At 39.1% G+C, this 25,547-nt stretch overlaps 1 protein-coding gene and 1 pseudogene across 6 annotated transcripts in view; one reads left to right on the top strand and one right to left on the bottom strand.

The window, feature by feature from the left end:
- The window catches only part of LOC129249802 (calcium/calmodulin-dependent protein kinase type II alpha chain), a 446,460-nt gene that overhangs the window by 4,276 nt on the left and 416,637 nt on the right, over positions 1-25,547 (top strand). The window lies entirely within an intron of this gene.
- Positions 13,324-15,791, bottom strand: LOC129250810 (uncharacterized; annotated as a pseudogene).

Here is a 25,547-nt window from a genome sequence, read left to right as displayed (position 1 = left end):
GTGTGTTTGCAGACCTTTCATTAGCCAGTTTATCAGCCAACTCGTTTCCTGTAATACCGCTGTATTCAGACACCCATATAAGACAAACTTTGTTGTGTTTTGTAACACTCTTCAGTTTTGTCTTACATTCATCGACCAATTTCGAAGAGCAGTGCGGGTTAGCTAGGGCTCTCAGTGCAGCTTGACCGTCACTACAAATTTCAATACTACTACCCGCAGCTTTTTTTCAATTAGCCAGTATGCTACATTTAAGATGGCTTAGACTTCCGTTAACAATGTTCAGAATACAGATGGTTAGTATTGTAGCGTAGGAGTACTTAGTGTCTTCGTCTAAGTACCATACGGATTAGCTACTATCGCTAGATTTAGATCCGTGAGTGTAGAAAGTGGGGTGAAATCCCGTTAATAGGTTATCTGGACTTAACAATTGATCTCTATCTAGGATCATATCGTCGTACTTCCGAAGTCAACATAAAGCACCCAATTATCCGCTGGCGTCGAGAACAGTGTGCACCGCTCCGACAATTGGTAGCTAATCTAACAGTGGCCAGTGTTTTTTTCGTTTTCCCAAACTCCTTTTGACTTGAATCTGAACGCCGCCTTCATTGGTTATTTATTTATTTATTATTAAAGTCAAGCATACAACCATGGGTTATTTTTACAGCTATTGACCTTGAGAATAGTTTGCATAAAAGAATTAATAGTAAAATCCAAATTTAAATATAAATTTTAACTAGTGGTAAAGAAGTTGAAGTTGGAGAAACTATTAAAAAAACGAAAGTATGTTAAAAATAGTAGTACTAGGAGTAGGCATTAATTGGAATAGAATTAAATAATGTGGAACCATTTGAGTACACTCAGCAATTTTCGGCAAGGTAGCGAAGCAATTTATTTTTGAAGCAACGAGCTTTCTTTAATACGTTTGATTTGGTAAGGTAAGGTATTCCAAAGACGGACAGAGAACACAAAGTATTGACATTCAGTCACCAAACAACTGAATTTCATCGGGACTAAGTTTGACGAACGGCAGGACTTTGAGGTATCTGGGTTCCTGAGTGTTTATGATCTTCTGGAGTAAAACTAAACATTTAAACCTAAGCAAGTCGTAAAAAGATACGGAAGCAATTTTATTCGCAAAAACAGAAATATGGTCACAACATTTTTTACAGTAAACGTGTCTTGCAATGTTGTTATACAAAACATTAAGTTTACTACGGCACACACTATCGCAAGGAGTATCTAACTCACAACCATACAGTTACGATGGTAACAAATACGATTTAGCTAGTAGCAGTCGAATATTTACTGGTGTAAAATGTTGAGTAGTCCATAAATTTCGAAGCATACCATAAACTTTGCCTATGGCAATAAAGATGTTGTTACTCCATGTCAAAGTTCTATTAAATGTAACCCCTAAATTTTTAACAATGTCCACATATTTAATCAGAGCGTCATTTAGTTTGACTTCTGTATAGCCATCGAGTTTGATATATTTTTTGTATATAACGATACATTGAGACTTGTGGGGCTCAAGTCAGAACTCAAATTACGGATGCAAATATCAATACAGCTAATGGCAAAACTACCATGTAATGGAACGTCATCGGCATATACATGGACATCACTATATTCAATCACACTGAACAAATCATTAATGTACAAGACGAATAAAAGAGGGCCACGGATAGAGCTTTGAGGTACACCTCTGGTTACAGGTAGGAAGTTGTATATGGTATTATTACCACATACTGCTTGTAATCGGTCACTAAGATATATTTCCATAAGAGTTAAAGCCGACGTTGAAAAGCTAAGTAAGTTTTCAAGCTTCAAAAAGTTTATGGTCTACGGAGTCAAATGCTTTGGAATGGTCAAGTATAGATAGCCAAGTCACATGCTTTTTGTCAATGTTGAGCCTTATGTCATCATACACTTTTAGGAGTACTGTGATGCAGCTCCTACTACATCTCAGCCCCGACTGCAATGTGTTCACCAAGGTGTTGTTATTCAGAAACGTGCTTTTCTGGCGATGCATAATACGCTCAAGAACTTTAGATAAGAACGGCAATATTGCAATCGGGCGGTAGTCTCCATTCGGTTTCTTAATTGGTATGATTTTGGTTCTCTTCCAAGAGTTGAGAAAGATTGACGTGGTTAAGATGGTATTCAGAGCATAAATAAGATATGTTAAGATCTTTGGTAACAAGAATGTTAGAAATTTTGGATGAATACCATCCAGACCGGCCGCATTCGACTGACACTAAGTATGGACTGTACTACCTCACAATCATCGACACATTCAAAACAGAAACTGGACACCACAACGTTAAGATTAGAATTGTAATTATCATAACATATATCATTAACAGAGCCGAGTAAGCACACAAATTTCTCATTTAGTACATTTACATTAACATCATATAAATCGAATATAGATTGAATATTTTTCCCAATCTCGATCGCACGAATTTTGTTCCACGTCTGCTTCGAACTCACTGCAGTACTAAACTGTTGCTCATAGTATTTTAGTTTACTTAATCTATTTGATTTGTTAACATCTCGTCTGCAAGCCTTAAAGGTGTTATAGGCGTTTAAAATCCGAAAATTATAGAATATGACAGCAAATATGTGTAAAACAGGTGTTAAGAGAAAGTTTAAGTAGTGGAAATAGAGAATATGAGAGAAGGATACAATTTCTTTTTATTAAACTAAGCAATAACAATGATATTATAATAACTGCACAGTTGCTTTGGTTGCAAGTAGCTAATATTCTTTCGCCTCATTTCAACTTTGTTGAGGTATCCCGGGCACCTTTTGCTCTGAGTTGGATGATTTACATCTACGCCAAGATGTAACTTTTCATTAGCTCGTATGCAGTTTATGCATTTCTGAATACTAACTTTATTACAATCCTTTGATCTATGTTGCTCGAGGCACTCATAGCATACTTTTTTTTCATTTTTGCAATCGACAGCCTTATGGTTATACCCCTGACATTTAAAACGTCTCAAGATTTCTACGCCATCGAATACCTTACAGTGCTCCCATCCAATATTAACCTTTTCCCAATTTAAAACATAGGAAAAAGTCTCGGGATCAATTTTTAAAATAGCGTTGTAAAGAAGTCTGCTCTCCTCTATAACTTCATAAATCTTTACTAATTTGATCTCACTATTTTCTAGAACTTTATTTTGCTTTTTTAGTTTCTCTACTAGTGGTTTTTCATCATGCTATACCCTATTATATACAATATATATATATAATATATGATTGGCGCGCTTACCCATTTTGGGTGTTTGGCCGAGCTCCTCCTCCTATTTGTGGTGTGAGTCTTGATGTTGTTCCACAAATGGAGGGACCTACTATACAGTTTCAAGCCAACTCCGAACGGCAGATATTTTTATTAGGAGCTTTTTCATGGCAGAAATACAGTCGGAGGTTTGCCATTGCCTACCAAGGGGCGACCGCTATTAGAAAAATGTTTTTCTTAATTTTGGTGTTTCACCGAGATTCGAACCAACGTTCTCTCTGTGAATTCCGAACGGTAATCACGCACCAACCCATTCGGCTACGGCGGCTGCCCATTAGTGATACCATAAATCTTGGCCCTATTGACTTCGGTATGTGAATATCGTAGCTTTTGCCAATATTTTCTTCAATCGTTTTTTTTTTTTAATTTTTTCCCTTTCGTTTGCACTGTCAGCTCCAATCACTATAACTCCGTTTCTTCTGGATTCAATATTTGAGATTTTTAAGTTTCCCGGATCAACTTTTGCAATCAAGTCTAATTTTGTTTTTTCACTTGTTTGCTTCGATTTCGGTTTAATCACTAATGGTGCACCTGTTTTTAAGTCTGGCATCACTGTTTTGAGAGCAATGTTGTTTTTTAATGCTGCTCGCATACTTCTTGCGCTTTTTGCATTCCACTGATTCTTTCACTGAATTTTTTGTCGATAACCTCCAGTAAGCAGCAATCTTGCGCCAAATACTTCTCCGTAGGGCTTTTATTGAATCCAACCCTGGGCCAGAGGTATTCTATTGCTGCGTATGCCATAAACGGCTCCATCCGAACTCCATCTCGGTTAGGTGCAACAAGTGCAACGGGTGAAGCCACCTTAAAGCCTGTTCAGGCCTTAAGTCTCATAAGGAATGTGGCCACGTGTTGCTCCCGCCAGCTGGCGTCTCTTGCCTTAACGGCTACTACCCCCCTGATAGACGGGCACCTCCAACCGCCACCACAACCCATTCCTCCACGGAAAGGAGCCTACCGGAGCAACATAAATCCCCAACACACCCGATCCTCTTCCCTACAGCTCCAACCCCAGTGCGGAGACAAACCAGCAGCTCTTGGTCCCCCGCACAGTATGCTCCGTGTGTTAGACCAGAATACCTCGGAACCTGGCATTGGTCAAATGTAATGCTTGCTATGGCTGGTGTCGCTTTCGGAGATGTTCCGGCCTCCGCACCACCCGTGAGTGGACAACTGACTACGTTCCCCCTGCTGCAGAGCTCTGCATCCGCAACCGCCCCCCGTGGCGCAGCCGCCCACAACTACAGCGGAATGCACAGCAGGCCCAACGTAGGCAACCCCACGTGTCCCTCACCCCCCGTGTTACAACAGCCTTTCCAAGAAGCTTTAAGCTTCTTCAATATAACTGCAACTTGACTCATGTCAAGGTATAGGTATCCGGTCAGGCGACGCCGAGCTCGATATTTATAATACCTACATACCCCCTGTCACCTGCTCCTCGGCAGGATATCTCCCTGATATTGGTGCGCTCATCAGGGGTGAAAACCGATTGGTAGTAGGTGACTTTAACGCGCATTACGATCTTCGGCATTTAAGCCTGCCAAACGATCGTAGGGGACAGCTACGTCCAGAGAAGATAGACGATTCGACGTTCAGCACTGTGAACGACGACGCCCCCACTAGGGTGGTGGGTAATTGCAGCAGCTCGCCTGACATAACAATTCCTAACGCTGGTCTGATAAATAGCATAACCTGCAACCTATGCTTAGCTTTAAAAATGCTAATTGGGCCGCCTTCGCGGAATTTACCGAAGGCACCTTCGCCTCTCTTCCCATCCCTCCTGATGTGCGCGCAAGCGAACGCGCATTTCGGAAGGTGCTCACAGCTGCTAGCTTCATCCCCGTTGGAAGGCTTAAGGACATTCGACCTAATTTGCCAGCCGAAGCAGCCAGTTTAGCAAAGGAGCGTGACCACCTACGCCAGGTCGATCCCGGGGATCCCCGTATAAGGGATTTCAATTTGGAGATCCGGAAACTGGTAGACCAACATAAGCGGACCAAATGGGTTGAGCACCTGAAGACCTGCAACTTCTCCACTCGTGTGAGTAAGCTCGGGTTCACGGTAAGGTTCCTGTCTAAGCTGACGAAGCACAACGACAAGGTGGACATCACCTTTAACGGTTGCACTTCGTCGGACCCGAAGAGATGCGCGAGCAATTTAGCCGACAGAACCAAGCGTCGTGCCACCAGACGACTGCACAAACTGACGAACAACAGTGCGCCACTTACTCTTTCCAGTGATGAGGCTCGGGGCCATCAACAAATCAAAAGCCATGGGCCCTGACGTACTGAACGCGATGATGTTAAAGCACCTGTGACCATTGGGAGTAGGAGTTCTTACAGGGGTCTTTAATCTGTCCTTGGCCGCTCTCATCATCCCTGACAAGTGGAAAGCAGGGAGAGTGGTCCCACTACTGAAGCCTGGGAAACCCACCAGCCAAGGGGATTCTTATCGCCCGATAACTCTAGTAGTGAAGACACTTGAACCCCTCCTACTCCCACTCTTTACGAAACATCTGGCCCCAGTCCCACATCAGCATGGTTTTCGTCGAGAGCATAGCACCACCACTGCACTCACCGTTACAAACGCCCAGATAAACCGCGGGCTTAACCAAAACCGCCCCAGCGAGAGGACTGTCTTAGTAGCGTTGGACCTGTAAAATGCTTTCGACACAGTCAGCAATTCCACGCTACTAGATGATATTTATCAGTCGATACTCCCGCCAGGGCTGAAGACGTGGCCGCCAAGTATCGGAGCGGTCGTCACTCGTCAGTAGGAGGGGAGTCTCCCTGGTCACATACGCTGACGATTGCACGGTAATGGCGTCGGGAAATGACATCGACGGCTTGTGCTCCAAAAAGAACAACTACCTCACCGACCTTTCTCGCTTTTTCACTGCGTGGAATCTCCAACATTTCCCCACAAAGTCCACCGCGACCATATCTACCACCTGGACAAAGCAGGTCAAACTGTCCCTCAAGGTATAGTCGATGGCACACCAATTCCGTCGGTAAACAATCCCAAAATCTTGGGTGTAACTTTCGACAGTTTGCTCTTCTTCTCTGCGCACACAACCGCAATTGGCAGTAAAGTCCAAAATCGCAACAAGATGCTCAAATCGCTTGCCAGCAGCACTTGGGGAAAGGCCAAGGAAGTGTTGCTATCGACATTTAAGGCAATATGCGTGCCGGTTCTAAACTGTGCTGCACTTGTCTGGTTGCCTGGAACTAGTGACACGCAGTGGATAAAGCTTCAGACATGCCAAAACACTGCTATTCGGACAGCGACGGGCTGCCTCCTGATGTCCCCATTACATGACCTTCACAACGAGGCCAATTTGGTACCTGCCAAGGAGCATAACAAACTACTTAGCAAGCAGTTCATGCTAGGATGTGACCACAGGTTTCACCCCTGCAGACACCTGCTTGAGCTTGAGCCGCCTCCTAGGCACGTCATGAGACACCTCTGAAACTACGCCGACGAAATCCAGGACAAACTGACCGAAACTTACTCGACCAGACAGTGTTTAGACACTCAACAAACGATATTCACCGGGAGACCGTCACCACCTTCTTAAGCTCCCGTCCTGTGAATGCCGTAATCGGAGTCCAACCACCACCTATAGCAGATGAAGTGCTCCAGCTTCCCCGTGAGACACGTGTAACACTGGTACAATTACGTTCTGGATACTGTAGCAGGGTAAACTCCTACTTATCCAAAATCGACCCCGACATACCAAACATATGTCCGGTATGTGAAGGCATCCCGCACAACACTAACCATCTTTTCACATGCCCCATTAAACCCACTCATCTAACACCCCTCTCCCTCTGGATCCAACCTGTCGAAACAGCTTGTTTCCTGGGCCTACCGTTAGATGATTTATACGAAGGCGACCGGTGATTACACTTCACTGACAGGGCAAAGTTTCTGCTACAACATCAACAACTTACTCGCTGTCGTACGTTGATCAGGTCGAATGCACGTCTAGCATTTTGTTACATGAAGGGGCCCAGACGCTGTTTGGTTAATTGATATAGTTTCCGTAAACGGTTTCTTTAAGAGCCTTATTTAATTTTTCCCCATAACTCCTTCCGGGATTGTTTTTAGGTCGTTTTGACGAATTATGCGAAGGTTTTGGTGGCATCCTTGTAGACTTGCCAAGATTCCGTTCTGTATTCCAGATTAAACATATTCCTGGTGTCCCTTCTCAAGACGGCGAATTCCACCTGGGATACCTTTTGCCTTTAAGAGGGCAACACGTTTTGGTAAAAAAATTTACCGCTTTATCAATCTTAGACGATGAGTCTATTTCCCTGTTAATTGCTCAACCTCTGAAATGCTCTTATCAAGCTACTTAATATTTTTTTCAAAAACTCACAACAACTTAAAACGTTTTAACATGAAGAAAATTATTTTAATTACCTTTCCATCCATACATTTGGTTTTGTAAAGGCAAATGACCGTTTTTTTCAAAATGTGATTTTTGCCATACGACATCTCCTTCCATTTTAATTAGCTTATAAAACTTGTAGTACCGTTGTAATGAGTCTCAACTTTGTTGGACAAACAGTGTCTATTCGATAAACCGAACAATTTGGTAAACTATTTATTTTTAATAACTATCATATTAATAACATTGCAAATAGTTGTATAGGCTGAATGCCAAACCCAGCAATCCACCGCTAAAAGAAACAAATGGCAATAATTTGACGTCGGAATCTGCGCAATTGGATCGATGGAGAGAATATTTCGTAGAATCGGACATTACAAGTGAAGGCTCCGTCGCTGGTATAATCTCTGATAAAACTGAACTAACTCTACAAGGAAACATAGACTGCTCACAGTCTCCCCGCTAATTTTCAAGGGTGTGGAGACTCCTTTAAAGGAGAATGTTAAATACTTAAGATTCATATTAAACAGGAAACTTACGTGCAAATCTAATATTGAGAACATAGTTCAAAAAGCCAACATTGCATTGCACACATCCAAAAAAAGCGGTCAGAATGAAATGGAGATTAACACCTCGTATTACACACTGGCTTTACACCTCGGTAGTTTGACCTACTTTACTATGTGGAATACTTGTTTGGTGGTCATCAAATGAAAAGGTAAGTTATACGAAACTGCTGACCAATGTTCAAAGAACGGCGCTTTTATGCTTCACCGGCGCTCTAAGGACCACTGGTAATAAAGCGCTCGAGGTACTAGTGAACGTGCGTGCTCTAAATCTGTTAGGAAAACACGTGGCCGCCGCTTCAGCGCTTAGGCTTAATAGTATGGCGCTATGGAAGACCCGTCGGTTCGGCCACGCTTCTATACTACATATCATGAGTAGTGCTAACCAGGAAATTTACTAACCTTACCTTAAACTCAGCTTCGACAGACTCTTCAAGACTAGCATCCCGTCAAGAAGAGAGGTTCGATCCAAGAATTTCTAAAGAATTAGGATCGGAATTAGCGGTCCGACTTCCGGACTACTGTAGCGTCTACCAGGCAGAAATCCTAGCCATAAAGTAGGTAACTGTTTGTCTTAACTCACGCGCCGTAACGAAAACTACGATAAATATCTTTTCGGAAAGCCACGCGACCATCAAATCAATGGAGGCAGTTATGCTAAGATCAAAGGTTGCTCAGAAATGCCTGTTAGCTCTAAATGATATTAGCACCGTCTTCAAGGTTGGCCTTATATGGGTTCCGGGACATAGAGGAATTTCTATGGCAACTTGCCAACTAAGGATAAAAGAGCATATTCTTCAGGAGGCCAATAGGTCATGGAAAGAAGAAAATACGTGTTTTACAACCAGGTTAATTGGCCGTAATTAGATAAGAAAAGGTCAGGAGAATTGCTTAATCTCTCAAGAGAGAACATCTCGAAGGTCGTGGCATGTGCCACCGGTCATTGGTTGTTTGGTAGGCACTCTTCTAGGCCACGAATATTTTCGCATGAATACTGTAGAAGTTGTAGAGTCGAGGAAGAAAAAGAAACAGTAGAAGACTTCCTCTGTAATTGTTCAACCTTAGCTAGGGTAGAGTAAAGTTCTTAGATACATACCATTTTGACTCTCTCACTGAATTATCCGGTGTTGTGATAAAACCTATCCTACGCTTCATAAGAGAGTCTAACTGGTTCCATGAAAAGTAAACAGCAACGTTCCTGTGTCACACACTGGCACCAGAGAATGTTAATGCAATGAGAAGGTGCAAATGTTGCTGTTAACTTTTTTAGTACACTTGAGATTTGAAAGATTTGTAGTAAGGGATTTTAGAACATCGACTTTATAGACACCACACTGAGTTTTGTCCACACAAAAATTGAAAACACCACACATCTTTCACCTCAACACACAACACATCTCTCACCTCGACATTACACCAATTAAATTTTTACTATTTTCGTATTTTTGAATAATAAGCGAATACGTAAAATTTATTACACGCAATTTTTTTTTCAATTACATTAAAAAAAAAAACTAATTAAAAAAAAAAAATTTAAAAAAAAAAGTTGGCGCCGGGAATTGATATCGAGTCGTAACATGTGGCGAGGAAAAATAGGCGGTGCGTTTATTTCTGCGCCTGCGTTGTGAACCAAGGTTTTGTGCATGCGCGCGACGCGAATTAATTTTAATAAAGTTCTGAAAGTAATTCATGAAGTTTTTCATGACATACATACATTAATGAACGTATACTTTATATGTACATAAATGATGGTATATGACAATATAAGTACATAATATGTATGTACATGTCAATAGGAGGTATTTGCATTAAGAAAAAAAACGGTTTAAGATAAATCAACACTTATTTTATATTGTATGTCAATTTATAGTTTATGTATACGACAGCATTTACATACATATGTATGTATGTACACTTGTATATGAAAAACAATAATTCACAAGCGCAAGAACATCATCTTCCTTTCATACATATGTACATATGCATGTATGCCCAAATAACCTTGACTTATGTATGTACACATGTCACAGCACATCACATTCTTACAAGAAATCAAATGCACATAGGCACTAGTGAACGAGTTTCTTCCTAACAAGTGCAAAAAGAATTCTGCTCTATGTATGTATATATACCCACTTTATGTCCTAGCATATATACCTACTTGCCTTCTAAACTTCCTACAAAATAATTGCATTCATATGTTCATACATTCATGTATATATGCGCGAGCACAGCGCTCCCTTCTTGCTTCCGTGCACTTCTCTCTTTCACCAGTCGATATTCTTAATATTGTACTTACAAAAACACAATACTTTGATAGACGCAAAGCAACAGCAAGCGCAACGCGACGGCCGCTTTGCCACCACACATTCTAAAATGTTCTAGAACACAACAAAAACACATACCTCACATGCGCATGTCGCCCAAAATCTAAGCCTAGCGACTACAAAAACAAAATACATTCGTAGACGCAGTCGCAGCGGCCATGATTCTATCAGCGACGGCGCTGAACAATTTAGAACAAAAACAAAAAGTTCATTCATAAGTTCGAGCTCATATTTCAATTTCATTCATAAAACGAGCCGCCAAAATATGCCAATTTTCACGACCATTCGAAAATAATCAATATTGGAATATTTCGTGTGGAATTATTTCGCAATATTTAATAAATCTTGAATTTTTGTCATGTCGAGTGGCCGCGGCACCGTATGTATGTATGCACCCTTATATGTATGTTAATATGTCTTCAAACAGTTCGACAGTCGCGAGTTAATGCGACTTAGATTCCTTGAACAATTCCAGCGAATCACACATTTCTGTTCGCAAAGCCGCATATATGTACCCTATGATCAAAAAGTACCGGGAATGTTTAAATAAAACAAAACAGAGTTAAATTTAAGGCAAATTTATATTATCTCCTTCAAAATATGACCCGTTTGGAGCAACACACATGTGCCAACGTTTAACCCAGTCCTCCAAACACCCCCGGTAGGCCGACATGGCATTCAGCTCCTTCGTCGTATTCTCTTTGATCTTTTTGATCGGTGCGATGGCACGTCATCATCTCGCAAAATCCAGGAATTGTTTGCTCACATTTCCGGCCATTTGCAACATATAGCATCTCTCAAAGGCTTCAAAACGGATGAATAATTTTCTTTATTGACTGTCTGGCCCGATGGAAGGTACTCATGGTGAACTATGCCTTGGCAATCGAAGAAAACAGTCAACATCACCTTCCCGGTTCTTTTTGCTCATAGGGTATACATATCCCATCTTTTCATTGACGGACAAGAAGGCGGTCGCAGTTGTTGTTTTTTATATGCATACATTTTGCGTTCGTTGAAGGCTGGTACATATATATAATATGTATTTATATATATTTATATACATATGCGTGTATGCGCGTTTGGCTTTCTGGATGCATTCATGGATATTAGAATAGTTTCTCATCAATATGTGTATGTAAGTACTTCAGATTTGACTGAAGAGATTAAATATAGGAATGCATATTCATATGATTGCCTTCATGGCTGTTTTACATATATATCAATTCAAAAGAAGCATGAATAATGTTAAATAGAAAATAAATTTCTAAATAACAGGTATTACAAAAACCTGAATACACTATTTTAAATCAATTCTAATTAAACCAAATACAAAAACTTAAATAAAAATATCGAACAAAAAAAAGTGTGTACAGGACTTGAACCTGAGTCAAATACGGAACGATGTAGTACGCCTAGACATGTCTTTCATGCTTGCGCTAATTTATAATTGTTAATTTACCTTTCTAAATCGGTCATTTATTCGATTTGCTGTTTTATATGCATACATTTTGCGTTGAAAGTTTCCCTACAAGACAGCTGACTATCATATTAGCACTCATATTATCATCATCACTATCATCATCCAACTACACATTTTTGTTCTAGCCGTGGGAAAGTTCTGATAGTTTCCCTTTGTCGGTGTGATATTCTATCTCTCTTTTACCAATAGCAATTTCTTATAACTGAAAAATATATCTGCCCTGCTCTAAAGGCATACTAAACTCCTCATTGTTGTCATCACAAACTCATCAGCACAAATGGCCTAAACTCCTCATTGTTGTCATCAGAAACTCATCAGCACAAATGGCCTAAACTTCTCATTGTTGTCATCAGAAACTCATCAGCACAAATGGCCTAAACTCCTCATTGTTGTCATCATAAACTCATCAGCACAAATGGCCTAAACTCCTCATTGTTGTCATCATAAACTCATCAGCACAAATGGAATAAACTCCTCATTGTTGTCATCACAAACTCATCAGCACAAATGGCCTAAACTCCTCATTCGAAATTACACGACGAAAACGAAATTACATTTATATTATTTTATTCATTTATTGTTTACAAACTAATTATTATAAAATTTTATATTATATATTTACATATTTAAATTTATGCTAATAATATATATTTTTCATTTCTTGTTTACAAACTAAGAATTTTCATTTACATATTTACAGATTTAAAGATTTTACATATTTACAGATTTAAAAACTTTACATATTTACAGATTTAAAGATTTTACATTTTTACAGATTTAAAGATTTTACATATTTACAGATTTAAAGATTTTACATATTTACAGATTTAAAGATTTTACATATTTACACATTTAAAGTTTTTCTATTAATATATTTTTTTTGGTTACACCTATTGTGGCTTAACATACTTCCTAATAGCGCCTTGTACATCTTCTTTTGTTTTTTCTGAAAAGAGGTCTAATAAATGAAATAATTGTTAGCAACTCGTAGGTATTCTTCTTTTTGCTATGTATATAAGTTCAACCGCCTTAAGTCTAAGAAGTGAAATCTTTCCTGCTCTTCCTTCTAAGTTGAAGCTGTACATGGCGTCATCTGTGAATAGATAATGCATAACCCCGTCAACCGTCCCTTTCGTGCCTTTTGATCTTGCCAGAAACCGAATCTACATATGGAAGAAAAAGTGTTATTTTCAAATTATACTAGCATTCATTTTATTATGTTACCATTGCGTCGGCGTAAGCTTTATTTATCAGCTTGGCTTCAACACTTCCACTTGCTCCACCGATAATACGGTAAACATAGCAGCAAGTTCCATGGACTCCTCGCTTTCCGCGTCCCCGGTGATGCGACTGACAGATTGTTGAACCCTAGCTGTCAGCAACAGCTTACTTTGCGCTTGCACCTCACCACGTTCCGGCATCTGAAAAAGTAATTTCGAAGTTACATACGAAATATATAGTACATATGGTGAAAGTCTGTTATTACCTTATCGAAAATGGCACTTTGTATGTCAGCTACTTGGCCAGCAACGCCCAGTTGACGGGTCTCGACGCTATCCAGTTTCGCTAATATTTGGTCCTGGCATATCTGGATAGCGCTTAACTCAGCTATTATTGCCGCGTGTCTGCCTTTAGATGACGACAACTTTTTGGGAAGAGCAGGCTTTTTTGGTGGAGAGCGCTCGTCATGGGGACATTCTACCCCAAATTGAAGCCTTCGAATTTGTATTTCTGAAATAAAATAAGAATATATAAAACCACAAATAAAAGTACATAAAACTGTACCGTCATTTCCTTGCCACTGACTTATTTCCACTTCTGAACATATTTCGTCGAATATATTCTGATCCGACTCCATTTAATATTATGTTAAAAAATCGTTAAAAAGATGATGTAGTATGGGTAAAAGTAAATATTTTCCTTCAAAAGGAATACAAAAATATTTATAACTAATGTCTTCTATATTTACATCTATATTACTTCTATTTCATTTAATACACTACTTAATAAAATGCCGAGACCAGTTGAGGAGTGCAACGGTTCTTCAAAATAGTTATCAGAGTTCGCTAAACGGAAAGCTTTAAAGACATTTGTTTGTAATTTTTTGCCTATAACTTTAACAGGTCCTATTTTGTTGCTAAAGCTTTGTTAAAATCTATATTAAACTCGCCTATCTTGGAACTTTTGTTGGGATCTGCATGTACGGTTTGGCGTTCAAGTGTCCTAAAATAAATTTGTTGTAAAATCTTATTTGGTTTATTTATCAATTTTTTTAAATGCTGCATATAATTTTCAAATTTATAAGCAGAAAAACTATCTAAAGAACCACACTGTTTTACGCAATCTGGCAAGTGCAGCAAATTGTGTAGGTACGTTAAAGCTTATTAAATAGTCGCCATATAAATCCCCAAACAACTTTACAAATTCTTTCAAAATTTCATTTGCGACATTCAATTCTACCTTATAAGACTTTTCACAAGAAAGAAGTCGAATGCCAGCATGCAATAAAGTAAAATGGTAGTACAAATCGTCTGATATGCAATCTTTTAAAACAAATATTCCCTTAAATAATAAAAATTGTCTAAATTCCGTAGACTTCCAATTGCCTATTTATCAAGATTCCTGGATATTCTGCAAAACTCCGAAGGAACACAACTTGAGAGATAATCCAATTTCACATTCATTTTCGTTACATTGCCCCTTTTAATAAGCAATTGGAGTATTTTTTTCATTATACCTAAATCTACCAAATGCATTGGATCCAAGGGAAATTGTGAAACCATAACGATATTTGCAGATTCTAACAAACTTGCATGTTGCCTATACTCTAAACTATGATAACCTACATCTAATCTATTTTTAAAAGAGTCATCTGTTCTTAGTTGGCCTACTGTTTTAGAAAAGCTAACTCTTCTTTGGCTATACTGATTTTCGCATATGTACTTTGGACAACTATTTCTGCCGGTATGCGATTTAACGCTCGTTACAAAGGCACGAGCTGGAGAGTCACAGGTGAAAGCCCTATTTTCAAATTGTTTTAATGTTTCATTAGGGCCTCCCTTCAATCCATTCTCTCTTAAAAATATTATTTCCTCACAAAATTGCTTCAAAAATGCATCAATATTGTGGGGTTTACCCATGCCTGAAAAGCATCCAATGATGAAAGGGTCCTCTTTAGGAAAACCTACAACAGAACCTAAAATTGGCCATAATGTCCGATTCGAACTTTTAAATACTTTCAGACCATCAATTCCAACGTCTATATAAACCTTATCCACATCTTTCAAATATTCAAAATTTTTTGATTTAAAAAAAAACTGAATTCCCAAAAAAAGTAGCTCACATCCTGCTATTGTTACAATATCTACTGTTTCTCGACTAGTACCTAAAAGAGTTTTAGCGGATAAAGGTATTCCTTCAACCCCAACCTTCTTCAATGTTTGCAGTAAGTCAGTCAATGCACTTTGTGTTATATATTATTTCTAACAGCCCATGCTTTTAGCTCAATATTTCGGTCATAAGTTGGAGTTGCATTTTCTAACCTATCATCTAATTCTCCAAAGTCAAATAAAAATCCCTCGTCATCACTACTACTATCTGAAAAGTTTGCGTTTGATACAGAAATATTTTGAAGACCGGCGGCTCTACTGGTACTAGGCATATCTTCATTAGAACAATCTACTCTATTACTATTACTGCTATTGGTATCAACTTCCATTTGATGAGCAAGTTCGTTCAGTTTTCTATGTTTTGCAACTGACGCTTTAAACAGTGTATTCTCCTTGCTCATCAAGTTGGCAAGAGTTTTTTTATTTATGCTCATAATTTTAACTAAAATATTGTATGTTAAATTTGAGTTAGTATTTAACTACTTAAAATAAAGTTATTAATTTACAATGCCTTATTTATAACTTGCAACTTAAATTTTGATTGTAGACAAATTTATTTCGGGTATGATCTGAAAAAAAGGAAATTTTTGTTAGTTAGTATTTAACTACTTAAGTTTATGTTAGTAATTTACAATACCTTATTTAAAGTTCACGTTATATTTTCCTTGATGACAAATTGCCGCTTTTATTTAATGTATAATCTTCTGAAAAAAAGGAAATTTTTATTATTTCTATATTATTATTTCATTATTATTATTATTATTTTTATATTATTATATTTATTAATATATTTTTACTTTTTATGAAAATATTATTTTATCGCACTTTTCACTATTTTGAACAAAATGTCACAATTTGTTCAGAGCAGCCACAAAACTGCAACTTCACACTTTGTTCTTGTTTTTGTTGTAGCAGCATAAGCATCTCCATACATATACGGAGAATACTGCTGAAGTGACAGTCCATGGCCGGATATAAATCCGGTAACGTAGAACGTTAAAAATTCTTATTTTATCAAAATGCTTATGAAACCACGATAAAATATCATTTGGTTAGAACTTAAATATGCATACCTGATTTACACTCGATTTATTCACAATCCACTTTTCACTGTAATATTTTAAATAATACTCGTATCACAAAAAACACAACCGCCTTCCACGAGGAAAATTTTTACAATTATGAATAACTAGATGCGCTTTTTGTTTGAAAGCGCGCCTAGAAATTCCTTTCAATACTTCTTAGTATTGCCAATTCCTGGGAACAACTAATAGTAATTGACGAAAACAGTTCGTTTTTACGTTAAAGGAAAAATTTCGCGATTTAAATGTAATACATATAATTAATTGTTTTAAAATATTATATAATATATTATGTTTTTTGGGTTATAATATAATTTTTATGAGACCACTGTCAAATTCAATCACACTTTCCTGAATACATTTTGAATACATGTAATTCTATTGAAAACTGAGAGTTGGTTTTTGTATGTAAATTTGTATGTTTTTTTAATTTTTTGCTTATTTATGTATTTTATACTGAGTGTGCTTATTTTTTTATACTTTATCTACATCAATGAAAATAAGGAAACTGTAAATTCCCAATTTTTGTTTTAAAAATACCCAATCAATATTTCTCCCGTTGTGGCATTACTGACGAATAGTATAAAAAGCAGCATTTCAACATCGCTTTCACGAGAAAAAGAGTTTCACATTTAGTTATCTCTTTTGCTCATTCGACAATTTTCAATTTGTCAATGCGCATGTGTTAGAGACTAATAAAATATTTGTCAATGTGTTGGAATTTTTGCCGAAAGTACTCAGCACTGTCTTGTAGGGTTGTATGCGTATTTATATATGTACATATGCATGTGTGTATACGCGTTTGGCTTTCTGGAAGGATATTAGAATGATATTTTGTCATCAATATAGCTTAGATTTGATTAAAGAGATTAAATATATGCATGTTTATATCTACATATTTCCTTTTTAATTTATATAAAATCAGTTCATATACAGAAAAGAAATTTTCTGAATATCAAACTCAAAAAAACCTAAAACAGTATTTTAAAGCAATTATAATTAAATTAAGCTCAGTAATTTTACCAAACTGAATTGTAAAAAAGAAATAGTGCAAGGAAAAACGTATGACTATTCAGGACTTGAACCTGGACTAAATACGCGCCTCAAACACCATACAAGCAATACCTCCGACTTTAGCAACTGCGCCATGGATTGACTGCTTACGCATCTTTCCCAATCGCAAACTCATTCGCTTCGCTGTGGGCATGAAATAAGTCGAATCCCTTACTACTGTGGTGAAAAATCATATGAAATCCCTTACTAGTGTGGTTAACTCAGAAAAAAATCTGAATTCCTCTACTAGCGTGGTAAGTAAATATAGAAATCTTCCACTAGTGTGGTAAGTTGAATTTGAAAATCCCTTACTATGAATCTACAAATTAGTAATCGAAAAAAGCACATTTAACAACGGACCTACATGGTCTAAGTGAGTTGGATACTCTAACCCGACTGCCACAAAAACCTAACATAACTTAACTGTCTAACTAACCTAACTGTAACTGTTAATGCTCTGAAATGCGCTATACAAAGTACTAGGGTTTGTTATTATGGATAGAATAACACCAGTCCTGAATACTCAACTTCGGCAGTAACAAAATGGTTTCACGCTTGCTACGTCTTGTGTTCATTATATTAACACGTTACGTATAGTAGTAGGACTATCCGCAGAATGGAGATCACCATTATTGCATAGTAACTGTTAACAGACTTCGAGAGAGCATTGACGCTATACGGAATGCCCTTCGTTATTTTGGGTGTGCCTGGAAAAATCATTGACATGATACGCAAGCTCTACAATAATCCTGAATGTAAGGCAAAATCAAATACACCCAAAGATTTTCTCTAGTAAACGGTGTAAGATAAGAATGTGCCCTCTTACCTCTTTTATTTGTCGCAGTACTGGATTTAATATTAGACAAACCAAACCGCGAAGCCCCAGACATCATTCAATGGCAAGGCGAAAAATCCTAATCATAAAGTCAGCGATCATGAGTCGATTGTGATCCACTTCAAATGCAGAAATTTAAACGAATAAAAAACTTTGAAAACAATCAAACCAATCGTTTTAAACACAAAATTTTATTGGCGAAATATTAAAAAGCATTCTCAATGAATGTCGGCCGCCGTAGCCAAATGGGTTGGTGCGTGGCTACCATTCGGAACTCACAGAGAGAACGTAGGCTAGAATCTCGGTGAAACACCAAAATTAAAAGAACGTTTTTTATAATAGCGGCCGCTCCTCGGTAGGCAATGGCAAACCTCCGAGTGTATTTCTGCCATTAAAAAGCTCTTCATAAAAATATCTGCCGTTCGGAGTCGGCTTGAAACTGTAGGTCCCTCCATTTGTGGAACAACATCAAGACTCACACCACAAATAGGAGGAGGAGCTCGGCCAAACACCCAAAAAGAGTGTACTTGCCAATTATATATATATATATATCCTCAATGAAATTACTTCAAATTTTGGGAACCGGCTAAAAAACTCAATTCAAACGATAACCAAATCTAAGGTAATTTCGGGTTATCGAAACTGTGACAGATGGTTTAACAACTATCTGAGTACTATGAAAATTCAATTGCATGAAACTGCGAGGTTAAGCAGAAAACATAGTGACTGGCAATAATATAAGCAGAAATCACTATGTCTACAAGCTGCAAGTTGCTCGAAACATTTTCAAACAAAAACAAATTAATGTAGCTCGAGATCAAAACGTAATGTGGAGAACTATTACACATTTAGTTCGAAACGAGAAAAAGAGCGAATTATTCAAAATGTCGATATATGGCGAGATGTTAACAAAAAAGCACGAAGTAGCAAACTGAACGAATGTATTTTTTATAAAAAGGGTAAAAGAAATTAATAATTGCATTCCAGTAGACGATATACAGCATTGCAGCATTGCTCCAAATACTTCTCCTCAGGGCTGGTGTTGAATTCAACCCTGGGACAGAAGTATTCTATTGCTGCGTATGCAGTAAACGGCTCCACCCGAACTCCACCCCAGTTAGGTGCAATAAGTGCAAGCGGTGGAGCGACCTTAAGACCTGTTCAGGCCTTAAGTCTCATAGCGAGTGGTCTACACGGAATTTGGGCACGTGTTGCTCCCGCCAGCAGGCGTCTGATGCCTCAACGGCTACCACACCTCTGATTGGCCGGCACTACCAACCGCCACCACAACCAATACCTCAACGGTAAGGAGCATATCGGAGCAACACAACTCCCCCAACACAGCCCATCCCCTTTCAGCTCTTGGTCCCCCGAACAGTCTGTTCCGTGTGTCAGACCAGAATGCTTCGGAACCTGGAATCAGTCAAATGCAACTTTTGCAATGGCTGGTGTCGTTTTCGGAGATGTTCCGCCCTGCGCACCACCCGTGAGTGGACAACTGACTACGTTGCCCCCTGCAGTAGAGCTCGGTACCCGAAACCGCCCCCGTGTCGCGGCCGCCCACCACCATCAGCCCGCTACAACAACAGCCGAATGCACAGCAGCCCCAACGTAGACAGTCCCACGCGTCCCTCATTCCCGCGTTGCAACAGCATTACCAAGAAGCTTTAAGCTTCTTAAATTCAACTGCAACGGTCTAGTATGGTCGACGAGATAGTTGACTTTATGAGCCGACACAGTATCCCAATAGCTGCGGTCCAAGAAACCAAGCTGCACGCTTGCTCCTCTCTGATCACAAGGAATGGCTGTAACGTGCACCGATATGATCATTAGCGTTCTTAGTTCACCACACAGTGCAGTATCGTCTCATTGATGAAGACATCGACCGCAGGGACAGCACCGCAGAATGTCAAGGGATAGCTGTCCGGTCAGGCGATCCCGAGCGCGAAATTTATAATATTTACATACTCCCTGTCACCTGCTGCCCGGCAGGATATCATCCTGATATACAGTGGCTCACAGCTTATTTCAACCAGCACCCTGAAAAAAGTTTGTCTTCCTATAAAATCTAAACTAAAAGCGATATCAAAAAAATTTAAATGCAAGTAGTTAATATAATGTTTCAAAATAAAAAATATGAATTCATTTATTTTTTTAAATGTATTTATTACGTTTTTAGAACTTAAAAACTAAAAAATCAACCAAAAAGAATGCCACAGCTTATTTCAACCACATACTTTGGCAGCTGAGCAATGATACGTTATTTTACTTTGCAACGGTAGTTTGTTTTTCTACGCTTTAGTCGCTCTATTCTTAGAATTTTAGAATATATTTCTAATGAATTTTGAGAGTAGATCTTGCACAAAAATTCATTACGCAAAATGGGACCACGCACAACCATCGAGCAGCGAGAGCTTGTCCTCAGCCACTATAAATCTGGTCATTCCCGCAGGAAAATTGGGGAGATGGTTGGACTTAGTGATTCCACAGTCCAAAGCATCATTTACCGATTTGTTCGCGAAAATAGAACCCATGACAAGGGTAGAAGTGCTCCCAACAAAATTTTTAATTCATCAGACGAGCGCTATATTGTTCGCAAAATCAAGGCAAACCCAAGATTATCGGCTCCAAAAGTGGCCAATGAAGTTGAGGAAGAGCTGGGCAAGTCATGCCACCCAGAAACGATTCGCCGGGTGCTTCGGGAGCATGACTTCAATGGCAGAGTAGCGCGCAAGAAACCATTTATAAGTGACAAAAATAGGAAGTGTCGCCTGAAGTTTGCCCAGGACAATTTGCACAAGGACAATGCCTATTGGAATACAGTGTTATTCTGTGATGAGTCGAAATTTAATATTTTCGGATCAGATGGAGCTTCTTATGTGTGGCGTAAGCCCAATACTGAACTGCAAGCTAAAAATTTAAAGGCCACAGTAAAGCATGGCGGTGGCAGCGTTATGGTATGGGCCTGTATGTCGGCAGCCGGCGTCGGAAACCTCCAATTTATTGAAACGACTATGGATAAAACTGCTTATCTCGAGATATTGAAGGCCAATTTGCTTCAAAGCGCAGAAAAACTTGGTATTGCGGACGTCTTTAGGTTCTACCAAGATAATGACCCGAAGCATAAGGCGGGCATTGTGCAGACGTGGCTCATCTGGAACTGTCCTCATGTTGTCCATCCACCAGCCCAGTCACCAGACATGAATGTTATTGAAAATTTGTGGGCCATTTTGGATACAAACATCCGAAAAAGGAAAATTTCGAATAAATCGGACCTTAAAACGGCATTAACCGAGGAATGGGAGAAGATAACGCCACAAGTGACCCAAAAGTTGGTCGAATCGATGCCAAAAAGGCTCAAAATGGTAGTTGACCAAAAAGGTGGTCACACCAAATATTAATATTTAAAAATTTTTTCATATATTAGTTTAAATAGTGTAATTTTCTAGCTGGTTGAAATAAGCTGTGACCTTCTTTTTGGTTGATTTTTTAGTTTTTAAGTTCTGAAAATGTTATAAATACATTTAAAAAATAAATGAATTCATATTTTTTATTTTGAAACATTACATTAACTACTTGCATTTAAATTTTTTCTATATCGCTTTTAGTTTAGATTTTATAGGAAGACAAACTTTTTTCAGGGTGCTGGTTGAAATAAGCTGTGAGCCACTGTAGGTGCGTTCATCAGGGGTGAAACCCGATTGGTGACTTCAATGCGCATCACGATCTTTGGCATTCAAGCCTGCCAAACGATCGTAGGGAACCGCTACTGAAAGAGCAGATAGACCATTCGACATTCAGCACTGTGAACGACGACGCCCCCACCAGGGTAGTGAGCAATTGCAGCAGCTCGCTTGACATAACAATTGCTAGCGCTGGTCTGATTAATAGCATAACCTGGCGACCTATGCTATCGCTTGCATCAGACCACTTGCCCATTATCATCTCGATTGAGAGACCTGCCGACTTCGTTCGTGCGAACCACCGATTCTAAATTAACTTAAACAAAGCTAATTGATGTTCGCGCAGGCGAACGCGCATTCCGCAAGGTGCTCACAGTGAGTGAGGGACGCGTGAGGTTGTCTGCAGATCTGGAGCAGGAGGCAACGAAGTCGCGTGTCCACTCACGGGTGGTGCGCAGGCCGGAATATCTCCGAAAGTGGCACCAGCCATTGCAAGAATTGCACTTGCAATGGATCTGAAAGAGGGTTCCGTTGCACCGATGGGCTATTAACAGTTAAGGTTTGATTTGTGGCGGCAGTTTGCAGTGCCGACACATTTGACGGTAAAGCCGTTGAGGCAGGGTCCGCCTGATGGCGGGAGCAACACGTGCCCACATACCGTGTGGACCACTCCCTGTGTGTCTTAACACCTGAGTAGGTCTTAAGAGGGCACCAGCCGTTCCACTTGTTACACCTAACGCCGGTGGTGTGTGGGATTGCAGCCCTTGGTCGAGAAAAAGCCGAGTCATTCCGGTAACATAGAACCAGCTCCCATGGGAATGCTGGATGAGGTCATTCCGCTTGCATCTATACATACACTCGAAAGAAAAAGTGGCCGTACACAAAGAAATCAAAGCAACAGATTAAGAAATTTATTGTAAAAAAAAACTAAAACGTTTTAAACTTTTATGGGAAGTGTTTACTCCGTAATTTTTCTGCAATATAAATTTTTTCCGAAGCACATCATTAATAATTAAATATAGGGTGATCAATTAAGAGGAGTTTTTTTCATTTGCGTTTTTTTACAGATCGCGCGCGAGTTGTGGCAAACTGTCATCGTGGATTTGTTGAACAGCGTTTGGCATTTCATCATGGAAAGACTCACACCGCAACAACGTCTACAAATTGTTCAACTGTATTATGAAAATCAGCGTTATGTGACAAATGTGACGGAGCCACTTGCCATACAGCTCGTGAAACAATGACTTTATTGAGAAGTCATTTCGGAGAGCAGCTGATTTCACGTTTAGGACCTGTGAGTTGGCCACCAAGATCTTGTGATATCACACCTTTGGACTTTTTTCTTTGGGGATTCGTGAAGTCCAAGGTCTATGCTGATAAACCAGCTACGAGTCGAAATGCTCGAACGAGTGATTGAAAATTGGACCTTCAGAATGGACCACCTTAAGCGTAGTTGCGGCCAACATTTGAATGAAGTCATATTCAAAAAGTAAATGTCAAAGAATGTCCTTTCAAATGATAAATAAAGGTTTTAAACATAATTGCCATTTTTGTTTTTTTTTAACTATTGAAAAAAGCACCCCTGATTGATCTCCCTATATTACAAAACAAAAACAAAAGTTATTTTAAAGTTTTTGTGTACAAAAAATAGCTTCATAACTAAGGAAATTTGTGTTGGCAAGAAAAAAATTATCCTGAAACTTAGAAATGAAGGCAAACTTTTCCGCGAAATTGGGCAAAAGATAGGAAGAAAACACTCTTCTGTGCAGTATGTCGTGCAAACATACTATAAAACTGCTTCGTCAAAGCCTCGTTCTGGTCGACCTAGCAATCTGACCGTACGTGAAAAATGAACTGTATTATATATATATAATTGGCGCGTATTCCCTTTTTGTGTATTTGGCCGAGCTCCTCCTCCTATTTGTGGTGTGAGTCTTGATGTTGTTCCACAAATGGAGGGACCTACTATACAGTTTCAAGCCAACTCCGAACGGCAGATATTTTTATTAGGAGCTTTTTCATGGCAGAAATACAGTCGGAGGTTTGCCATTGCCTACCAAGGGGCGACCGCTATTAGAAAAATGTTTTTCTTAATTTTGGTGTTTCACCGAGATTCGAACCAACGTTCTCTCTGTGAATTCCGAACGGTAATCACGCACCAACCCATTCGGCTATGACGGCTGCCCATTAGTGATACCATAAATCTTAGTCCTATTGACTTCGGTATGTGAATATCGTAGCTTTTGCTAATATTTTCTTCAATCGTTTTTTTTTTAATTTTTTCCCTTTCGTTTGCACTGTCAGCTCCAATCAACCTGGATGACGAAATTGCCACTGCTGATAATGTACTAGTGAATCCAGCTAACCTAAATGCACAGTTATCACCACATCAACAACTGCCGAAATCAACATCAGCTGATGACGTAAACAAATCAGATATCAGTCTGAAAACCATTATCAGAGAAATTGCTGCTCTGAAATTGCTCGTGCGATGGCTGCAATTAGCTCTCTCAAAGCGGATAAGCAGTTGCTGATTTCGCAAAGAAGTGAATTGGTTGCAGAAGTAAAGGAGTTACGAAAACATCAAACGGTTGATGTCTCCTCTGCTCTTGTACAGCTAACCGCTGAGGTGAACGACCTTCGTGCTTGTGTTCTTGCATGTGAGTGTCATGCTAGTAACACAAAAAATGCGAAAAGCAAATCGAAGAGACAGGAGCCACTACTACCAGTGACTGCTGCTACGTCGCCTGTAAACGTGTCTATTGTTGCTGCTCCGCATGGTGAGACAAATTCGTTTTCCTCTGCTTCGCACTGTCATGCTGCTGTTGGCGATGCGCCGTTCTCTTATAGCGCTGCTGCTACTAATACAGCTAAAGTGAAGCTAACGCCAATTGCTGCTGCTACTGTTACTACGTCCGTTCTCCCATCAACATCCACTTGCAAAAAAGCGTCGGCAATGCCGACTTCTCTTGCACCTACATCAAATCGTACACGTGAATGGAAAACCGTAACTAGAGCTAATAGAAAAAAGGATAAACAACCTTTAGTTATCGGTTCAAACCAAAATAGTGAATTAGGTGTAGTTCCTAACATGAAGTGGCTGCACATATCGTCATTCTCAAACACTGTGACAGCTGCCGATATTGGGGACTATGTTGCGAAACATGCAGAAATTGACCGGAAATTTCTTTCCTGCTATATGCTTATCAAAAAGGATAACCTCGTAAAGTATTTCAAGAAAATCAACTTTAAGCTAGGCGTTTCTGAGTTTTCTTGTGAAAAGCTTTTAAATGCGGATATATTGCCTACGAACGTAAAAATTAGGCCATTAAGTTTTTTTTAAAAAAAACGTCACTCCCTCGCTCGTATTTTCAAAATATATCTGGACTTCGGACTAAATGTTCCACGGTGTATATGAAAAGTTCTTTCTTA

Source organism: Anastrepha obliqua, chromosome 6 (assembly GCF_027943255.1).
Source record: "Anastrepha obliqua isolate idAnaObli1 chromosome 6, idAnaObli1_1.0, whole genome shotgun sequence".
Lineage (NCBI taxonomy): Eukaryota > Metazoa > Arthropoda > Insecta > Diptera > Tephritidae > Anastrepha > Anastrepha obliqua.
The sequence above is the reverse complement of the archived record's forward strand: the minus strand, read 5'-3'. Positions and strand labels throughout refer to the sequence as shown.